The 10,029-nt window shown below is 45.1% G+C and overlaps 1 non-coding gene across 1 annotated transcript; it reads left to right on the top strand.

Annotated features, from left to right (window-relative positions):
- The first annotated feature begins 9,353 nt into the window (after positions 1–9,353).
- LOC129487086 (small nucleolar RNA SNORA27) lies at positions 9,354–9,479 on the top strand. Its single transcript, XR_008659211.1, has one exon. It is a non-coding gene; the product is annotated as a small nucleolar RNA SNORA27 (small nucleolar RNA).
- Positions 9,480–10,029: the final 550 nt, after the last annotated feature.

Here is a 10,029-nt window from a genome sequence, read left to right as displayed (position 1 = left end):
ACCATATGTGGCATTGCTGTCTTACAGATTGGCAACAGTGGATCAGAGAAGTGACCTAACTTGCCCAAATTATCATGGCTAGTAAAGGTCAGAGCTGACATGGCACATGCCTTTCAGTGGTTTGCAACTCTCCTTGGGGTAAAGTCCAAAGCCAGAGCTGCACACACTTGTCTCTTTAGCCTCGCTTCTGACTATGCACCTATTCAGCTCCAGCCAGATTGGAGAATTTGCAGTTCCCAGACCCACTTTGCCATTGTTTCCCTCTGAACCTTTGCTTATACTGTTTTGTCTTCTCTGAGAACATGTCCCCACTCCACCACCCCCCCATTAGTTACTGATGAACAGTAACTGCCCTTGTTAAGCTCAGTGTCCAGTGAATTCCCCTGGCTGATTTCTGCCTGTCCTTTAAGGCTCAACTTAGATTCCATCTCCTCTGATCCACTCCAGCCTGGGTCAGATATGCCTTTTTGGTCCCACATGCCCCTAGCTCCCCCATCCCATCATTTAGCACTGCGAATTACCTCATCTATCCCTGACAAGGCTGGGAGGGCCATGAGAGAGGGTATGAACGATTTTGACTGATGATGGATCCCAGTCGATTTTGACTGATGATGGATCCCAGCCCCTAGCACAGTGCCTGGACCAATTAGAGCCTCAAGTCCCCTATTTGACCCTCCTTACCTCCTCTTCAGCCACCAGGCCTTTGACCTGGTCATCTGCCACCTCCTCCTTCTGTTCCAAATGCTTCAGCTTCTCTCGAATCCAAATTTGGTGCTGCTCCCTCAGTCTCTGCCTCTGGGCCTGGGCCAAGAAGAACTGCCGGGCCACATCTGGTGCTTGCTGAGCTCAGTCAGAAGTCCATGTGTGTGCACAGATTTAGGACCAGAGCCCAACTTTTCCAATAGAACCTCATCACCAGGGCCGCTCCCAGAACAACATCCAGGATGCAACTAGCCTGGAAGAGCTTGTAGCCTGGGCAGAGACTCAGGAGGCCATGGTGGGGAGAGGAAGGTAGTGGCTCTGCCAAGAGGTGCCATAGTGCCTCTAAGGATCCTATACCCTTAATCCAATAAATAGGAAAACAGTCCCTCCCCATGCCCCTGCCTTAGGGGTCTAGTCACCCTCAGGTCCTTTATTTGTCAACAACTTCGTATTTCTCCCTGATATTGGGGCAGGGTAAGCAGGGGCACATTAGCTGGGGCTCTGCAGCTCTTCACTTCCCCTACAGCTTCTAGTCATTCCTGGGGTACATGAGGTATTACCTGTTCCTTAGGGTGCCTGAAAGGATTCTTTTGGTGGAGCCCACGCCTTAGAGTTGCCATTCTTTCTGCCACTAGAGGAAAATGTAATTAATCACACCAAAGGCAGGGAAGACCTCCCACTCCCAGCTCATCCCCAAGTCCCAGACCCATCTTAGGGCTCTCCTTCGAGGCATGGGCTCTGGCTTACTGGTGACTCTATCACCTGCTGAGAAGATATTGGAAGTGACCGTTCCACACCTTTCCTCCCAGGACAGTGTAGGTTAAGATCAGGCCTTGGAAATCAGATAGATCAGGGTCCCAGCCCCTCCTCTTCTTAGCTGAATGACCTCGAGCAGGTGACTGGCCTAGTCTCCATGTGCTTCTCTATCAAATTGAGCTGATAAAAGTTGTGGAGAGAATGAAATGAAGTACTGCACCAAAAGCACTGAGCAGTAAGGCACTTGCTCAATAAATACGAGCTACCATGCCTGATTCCCAAGCCCCAAGGCTGTAAAAACAAGTTGTAAGCAATTATGAAAAAAAAAGAGAAAGGCCAGGAGAGGCTGGACAGGGACAGGGTTTCAACCACCCTGTGATAAATCATGGAAGACGAGAAAGGCCATGCAGCCTAAGGGGATGAAAGAGCACTAGATTAGGAGTCTAAGGACTTGAGTGTGATTATACTTCTGCTGCTCCTGATTACGCCTGGGACCCCAGGCTCACAGGTCTCACATCTTTTCTTTTTCTTTTTCTTTTTCTTTTTTATGACAGAGTCTCACTGTGTCACCCAGGCTGGAGTGCAGTGGTGCAATCTCAGCTCACTTCAGCCTGCGCCTCCCGGGTTCAAGTGATTATCCCACCTCAGCCTCCTGGGTAGCTGGGACTACAGGCATGCGCCACCATGCCTGGCTAATTTTTGTATTTTTGAGTAGAGACGAGGTTTCACCATGTTGGCCAGGCTGGTCTCGAACTCCTGGCCTCAGGTGATCTGCCCATCTCAGCCTCCCCAAGTGTTGGGATTACAGGCGTTTGAGCCACTGCGCCCGGCCCTCTCACATCTTTTCTTTTCTTTTCTTTTCTTTTCCTTTTTGCGATGGAGTTTCACTCTTGTTGCCCAGGCTGGAGTCCAATGGCATGATCTCGGCTCACTGCAACCTCTGCCTCCCAGGTTCAAGTGGTCCTTTTGCCTCAGCCGCCCGAGTAGCTGGGACTACAAGCGTGCGCCGCCACACCAGGCTAATTTTTGTATTTTTAGTAGAGACGGGGTTTCTGCATGTTGGCCAGGCTGGTCTTGAACTCCTGACCTCAGGTGATCTGCCCACCTCGGCCTCCCAAATTGCTGGGATTACAGACATGAGCCACCACGCTCAGCCTCACATCTTTTCTTTAAGCCTCAGTTTGCTCACCTGAAAAGGGCACAGTGTTCTTTCCTGCTTAACATACTTTTGTGGCTCACCTGTGACCTTTAAGACAAAGTCCAAACATCTCTGTTTTACAAAACCCTGTGTGACCTGGCCCCTGCTGTCCTCTCCAGTCCTTCTCTCCTGACTCTTCTTCAAGTTTTATTCTCCAATAAGTTGAGCTACTTGCACTCCCTCAGGGGAACCAAGCACTTTCTTGCCTCTTTCCTGATTACGCCTGTGACCCCAGGCTCACAGGTCTCACATCTTTTCTTTTCTTTTTCTTTTTCTTTTTTATGACAGAGTCTCGCTGTGTCACCCAGGCTGGAGTGCAGTGGTGCAATCTCAGCTCACTTCAGCCTGCGCCTCCTGTCTTTGCCTGTCATTCTGTCTGCCTTCAGGTTCTTCATTCATCTTTGTTGACCTCCTTCAGGAATCACTTCCTCCATGAAGTCTTCCATCCCTCTCTTGCCAAGGCTAACTTAGATGCCCCACAGAACTCTGTGTTTATAAGCCTTTCAGAGCACCGATTATGGTGGTGCAATTGTTTCTTCCCAGGAGATTATAAGCTCCATGAGGGCAGGGAATTCCCAGGGCCTATGTGGCACCGGGCCCAGCACACAGTGGGTGGTCAATAAGTGTTTGGGAATCAATAAGTCAATGAATGAATGGAGGTCTTCCTTTGGAAAGAGGACAAGAAGGCAGACACAAATGTGGCTCCCAAAAGGGTGAATGCAAAGACATACCTGTGGTTCTGGAAGCCTCATCACCTCAGCTCTGGCTCCTTGGAGCATCTGGCTTCTTGGGTGCTGGCTCCACGCTTTTACAACCTGTGGAGAAAGGGTTCAAGGTGGGTACTGGCCATGGCTAGCCCAGGTGCCCTCAGGCTTCGCCTTGCTCACCTCTAGCTCCCGCAGTGCCCTTCCCAGCTGGCTTAGCTCACTGTCCGTCAGGGTGTCCTCAAGGAGGCCTAAACACAGGGGCCTCAGGCCAGCCCAGCGGGCCTGAGCCTCTTCTACTGCATTCCACAGGGTGGGCCTTACCTGTTTCACCTGCATTCTCCTTCCTGAGGCCCCCAACAGAGCAGCCTGGAGCAAACTGAGGGAGCTACCTAGTAAAGGGACACTCCAAGTGAATTACTCCTTCCTGTGGACTCCAAAGCATGCTGCTTGTGATACTTTTACTTTTTATTAGTAGTACTATTCATAAAAATATCTAACCCCCACTAGGCTTTCACATATGCTTCATGGCACTTCACTAAGGCTGTTCATGGATTGCCTCTTTTTATCCACACAACACTCCAATCAGGCAGAAGCTCTAATCTATCCTGCCTCCCCCGACATTTTCCAGATGAGGCAATAGAAGCTCAAAGAGGTCAAGCAACTTCTTGGCAAGTGGCAGAGCCTAAACTCAAGCCCATGCCCTTCAACATGATACCAAACTGGCCTGAAGATAAACACATCTGGCCCTCACTGCTTTATCCTTGTGGGTGTGAACTGCTCTAACCTAACTTCCTCATTCCAAGGGACCTCCCACAGGGGAGGTCTGGGAACTTGCTAGCTGAATGAATGTGTGTTTGTTGATTTTGGAGACGAGGGCCAGGCATTTTTTTACTCTTTTATTATGGAAAATTTCAAACATATACAAAGTATAGGAAATCCTCTCTACCTGTCACCTAGCTTTGACAGTTATCAACTCATGCCATTTCTGTTTGATCAATACCCCCACCTCGACCTCCCCAAAATCCCTGACATCATAACATTTCAGAGGCTTGATTTTTTTTTCTTTTTTTCCACCAGCATCTACATTAAGGACACAGAGGCTTTGTTTTTTTATTTTTTGTTTTTTTGAGATGGAGTCTCACTCTGTCGCCCAGGCTAGAGTGCAGTAGCACGACCTTGGCTCACTGCAACCTCTGCCTCCCAGGTTCAAGCAGTTCTCGTGCCTCAGCCTCCCAAGTAGCTGGGACTACAGGTGCCTGCCACCATGCCCAGCTAATTTTTGTATTTTTAGTAGAGATGGGGTTTCACCATGTTGGCCAGGCTAGTCTCGAACTCCTGACCTCAGGTGATCTGCCCACCTCAGCCTCCCAAAATGCTGGGATTGCAGGCATGAGCCACCGCACCCAGCTGAGGCTTGATTTTTAATGGGTGTATGAAAATAGGAGACTCCCTTCTCTTCTCTTATCCTCTCTCTCCTCATTTATAGATTAGGCCTCCCTCTCTTTCCTTATTTGTAAGTTATATCTGCCTCATGGGGTTGTGGTAAGAATCAAAGGCATTGTGCAAAAATGCTTGGTAAGTGGTTTAGGGCCTCTGAAGGGTGAGGGGTTACTTTTACTATTGACCTTACCTTGCCTCTCCAGTCTCTGTCAGCCTAGGCACTCTGGGGCCCTCTTGGAGCGTCAGACGCTCTCTCTGGGCTGGGGTTGGGGCTGAGGCTGGTTGGGTGATGGGTGAGGCAGGCCTAAGGACAGATCTCAGAGCTTCCCAAAGAACTCCACACTCCCTCCCTGGCCACCTTGGGGGTCCAGGCGAAGAAGTAGGCCACTGTAGTTGTTTCCTTCCAAGAGCCGTGAGACAATCCAGGGCAAAGAGCCCTCTGCCTCCTCACCAACAACTTCACCAGCCAACACCGCAGCAGGGGGCAGTCTCTGCAAGAGAGAGAGGAAGAAAGGCGATGTCCACTGGTGGATGGGGAAAGAAACTGGACAGAGTTACACTCTGATGGAAAGGGCAACTATTTCCAGAAACTTTTGTGTATCACCAGACAGATTTGAAACATTGTACAGATCTTTATTTTATTACTATTATTTTTTAAATTACAAAAGTAATACATTCTCCACGGGCATGGTGGCTCACACCTGTAATCCCAGCACTTTGGGAGGCCAAGGCTGGCGAATCACTTGAGGTCAGGAGTTCGAGACCAGCCTGGCTGACATGGTGAAACCCCGTCTCTATTAAAAATACAAAAGTTAGCCAGGTGTAGTAGCACACGGCTGTAATCCCAGCTACTAGGGAGGCTGAGGCAGGAGAATTGCTTGAACCCAGAGAGCAGAGGTTTCAGTGAGCCAAGATCATACCACTGCCCTCCAGCCTGGGCAACAAAGTGAGAGTGTGTCTCAAAAACAAAAAAAAATTTTTTAAAAAGAAGTAATAGATTCTCATGGTAAAAAGTTTAAATAGTGTACCTGACAAGTGACTTGTACCCAGAATATATAAAGAGCTCTTACAACTCAATAATAAAAAGACAACCCAATTTTAAAATGGGCAAAAGAAGATGACATCAGTGAAAATGGCAGAGTAGGGAACTCCAAGAGTCCATTAATCCCCAGAAACACCTAGCAAAAACGGCCAGAAACAACCTTATTTTAACCTGAAAGATAGAGGTTTACAGCAACCAATGCTTAACCAGGAGAAAGGCAACTTAAATATGGTAAGAGATCTCTGTGGTGTTTTAACTTACCCTAGCTCCAACCCCTCCCCAGCACAGGGCTAATCTTGAAGAAAGCAGCCCAAATTTCTGGTGGGGGTTCCTGGTTAGGGAGGGAGCAGAGAAGATCTTGATCCCAATGAATTGTGTTTATCTTTTTTGATTGTCTGCAGTTTCCCCCGAAGAACTGATGAAAGGGAATTCTCTTTGCTTCACCAATCTCAGAACTCTCTCAAGGCAGAGCAGCTATACAGAGGATGTTCCCTGAAAACTGCTAAAGAACAAAAGAACAAGGAACTGCTGCCAGAAGCAAAAATAACAGTTGAGGCAAACAACTGACACCCTGAAAGACTGGGAAAAGTTTGGAAGTGGTATTTTTGGGAGAATAAGGGCTTCAAAAAGTTCCCATGTGTACTAGAGAGAGCAGAAAGCACACCCAGGGTAGGACTCATGTGCAGAAAAGGCCCAGTAAGACAGTAAGCTTTCATCTCTGTCTGGTCTTTGGGCTCAGCACAAGCAAGAAGTGAAGGCTAAAATAGAGCTGTAAATTGCCTGGCTAAGCTTAGGAATGACTCCACACAGAGCCAATCTGCAAAGACCTAGAAAATTCTTTCTTTTTCTTTTTTCCTTCCTTCCTTCCTTTGTTTTCTTTTTCATATTCTTCTTTATTCTTTTTGCTTCTTTTTTTATTTGTTTCTTTCTTCTTCCTTTTAAAAAACAAAACAAAACTTTTTTTTTGGTCACAGGCATTTAAGGAATTCTATGTTAGGTCACTGGCTAACTACTAAAATAACAAAATGAAGTCTTCAGTGAATACAAAGAATACAGTCTTCAAAAAAAAAAAAAAAAACCTACAAAGATAAAGAAAGAATCTTGAAAACAGCAAGAGAGAAGCAGCTTATTATGTGCAATGGATCTTCAATAAGACTAAAAACAGACTTATCCCCAGAAACCATGGGATAACATAAAGTTGGCCCTTTATATCCAGAGGCTCTGCATCTGTGGATTCAAGCAAGCATGAATCAAAAATATTTGGGAGAAAAATGGTTTTGTCTGTACTGAGCATTTACAGACTTTTTCTTGTCATGATTCCCTAAACAATACAGTATAATAATTTACATAACATTTACATTGTATTAGGAATTATAAGTAATCTAGAGATGATTTAAAGTATGTGGGAGGATGTACATAGGTTATGTGCAAATACTATAACTTTTTTTTTTAGTTTTATTAGTTTTGTGTGTGTGTGTTGTTGTTGTTGTTTTCCTTTTTAGATGGAGTCTCGCTCCATCACCCAGGCTGGAGTGTAGTGGCGTGATCTCAGTTCACTGCAACCTCCACCTCCAGGGTTCAAGCAATTTTCCTGCCTTGGCCTCCCCAGTAGCTGGGATTACAGGCACCCGCCACCATGCGCAGCTCATTTTTATATTTTTAATAGATACGGGGTTTCACCATGTTGGCCAGGCTGGTCTCGAACTCCTGACCTCAGGTGATCCACCCGCTTTGGCCTCCCAAAGTGCTGGGATTACAGGCGTGAGCCACCGTGCCAGGCTAATTTTTGTATTTTTAGTAGAGACAGGGTTTCACCATGTTTGCCAGGCTGGTCTCAAATTCCTGACCCCAAGTGATCCACCCTTATTGGCCTCCCAAAGTGCTGGGATTACAGGTGTTAGCCACCATGCCCAGCTATTTTTATTAGTATTTTTTTAGACACAGTCTTGCTCTGTTACCCAGGCTGGAGTGCAGTCTTGTGATCATGGCTCACTGAAGCCTTGACCTCCTGGACTGAAACTATAGCTTCAGCCCCTCAAGTAGCTATTAATATTTTTTTTACAGTCTTTTTTAATTTTTATTTTTTTGTAGTGACAAGATCTCACTATGTTGCCCAGCTTGGTCTCAAACTCCTGGGCTCAAGCAATCCTTCTGCTTTGGCCTCCCAAAGGCTGGAATTACAGGCATGAGCCACTGTGCCTGGCTCAAACCATTTTATATAAGACACTTGAGCATCTGTGAATGTTGATATCTGCTGGGGGGTCCTGGAACCAATCCCCAGAAAGATACAAAGAGACAATGGTATTTAAAGTGCTTAAAAAAATCCTGCCAATCAAGAATTATATATCTGGCAAAACTATCCTTCAAAAATGAAGGCAAAATTATGACACTTCTAGATAAATCAAAGCTGAAGTAATTCATTGTTAGTAGACTTGCCTTACCAAAAATGCTAAAGGGAGTCCATTAGCCTGAAATGAAAGGACACTAGACAGTAACTTGAAGCCATATAAAGAAATAAGGAACAATAATAAGGTAACTACATGTGTAAATATAAAAGCCCATAATATTGCATTTTTGGTTTGTAACTCCTCTTTTTTGCCTATATGATTTAAAAAACAAATGCATAAAACAATAATTGTAAACCTATGATAATGGGCACACAATGTATACAGATATAATTTGTGACATTAGCAACATAATGGGAAAAGATGCAGATGTATGGGGTAAAATCTTTATAGATATTGAAGCTAAATTGGTATTAATTCAAGCTGGATTGCTATGTGGTTTTTGTTTTGTCTTTTTTTGTTTGTTTGTTTGTTTTTAGATGAGGTCTCACTATATTGCCCAGGCTGGTTTCAAACCCCTGGGTTCAAAAGATCCTTCTGCCTCAGCCTCCTGAGTAGCTGGGATTACAGGTGCATACCCTTGTGCCTGGTGAGATTGTTTTAAATTTAAGATATTAGCCGGGCCAGGTGGCTCACGACTGTAATCCCAGCACTTTGGGAGGCTGAGGCAGGCAGATCACGGGGTCAAGAGATCAAGACCTCCTGGCCAACATGGTGAAACCCCATCACTACTAAAAAATACAAAAATTAGCTGCGCCTGTAGTCCCAGCTACTCCGGAGGCTGAGGCAGGAGAATCACTTGAACCCGGGAGGCAGAGGTTGCAGTGAGCCAAGATCATGCCACTGCGCTCCAGCCTGGAGACAGAGCGAGACTCTGTCTCAAAATAAATAAATAAATAAATAAAATACATTTAAGATATTAATTGTAATCTCCAAGATGGCCACAAGGAAAATAAGTGGGTTTTTTTTGTTTTGTCTTGCTTTTTTAGACAGGGTATCACTCTGTCACCCAGGCTAGAGTGCAGTGGCACGATCATGGCTCACTGCAGCCTCAACTTTCCAGACTCCAGTGATCCTCCCACTTCAGCCTCCTGAGTAGCTAGGACCACAGGCCTGCACCACCATGCCTGGCCAATAGAAAAATAACCTTTAAAAATATGGAAAAACCCCTGTTCACTTTGCCAAATGGATTTGTGTCTTTATTGCTCATTAATTGGGGCAAAGGAAATATACTTTTAAAACTCAGGCAAACTGAGTGTTTGTCTTGTATCCTGTCAGAGGAAAGAAACTGAAAAAGAATAAAAAGGAAAAAAAATCAAAAAGGTAATGCGAAAAAAATCAACACAGCACATTGCAAAAAATCAATTAAATACAAAAGGCAATATTAGAAGAATTAAGAAACAAAAATATATAGCCAAATAGCAAGATGGCAGGAGTAAGAGTTTGTTATCAGTGATTACTTTAAAGGTAAATGGAATAAACTCCCCAATTAAATAACAGAGTTTGGAAGAATAGTTTTTTTTTGTTGTTGTTGGAAGAATAGATTAAAAAAAAAAAACCCATAATTTATCTATGTGTTGTCTACAAGAGACTCATTTTATTTTCCTTATTTTTTTTAAGAGACAGGGTCTCACTCTGTTGTTGCCTAGGCTGGAGTACAGTGATATGATCATGGCTCACTGCAGCCTCAACCTCCCAGGCTCAAGTTATCCTCCTGCCTCAGCCTCCAAGTAGCTGGAACTACAAGTGTGTGCCACCATACCTAGTTATTTTCATTTTTTTGTAGCTATGGGATCTTACTATGTTGCCTAGTCTGGTTTCAAACTTCTAAACTCAGGT

This window comes from Symphalangus syndactylus, chromosome 7 (assembly GCF_028878055.3).
Source record: "Symphalangus syndactylus isolate Jambi chromosome 7, NHGRI_mSymSyn1-v2.1_pri, whole genome shotgun sequence".
Lineage (NCBI taxonomy): Eukaryota > Metazoa > Chordata > Mammalia > Primates > Hylobatidae > Symphalangus > Symphalangus syndactylus.
The sequence above is the reverse complement of the archived record's forward strand: the minus strand, read 5'-3'. Positions and strand labels throughout refer to the sequence as shown.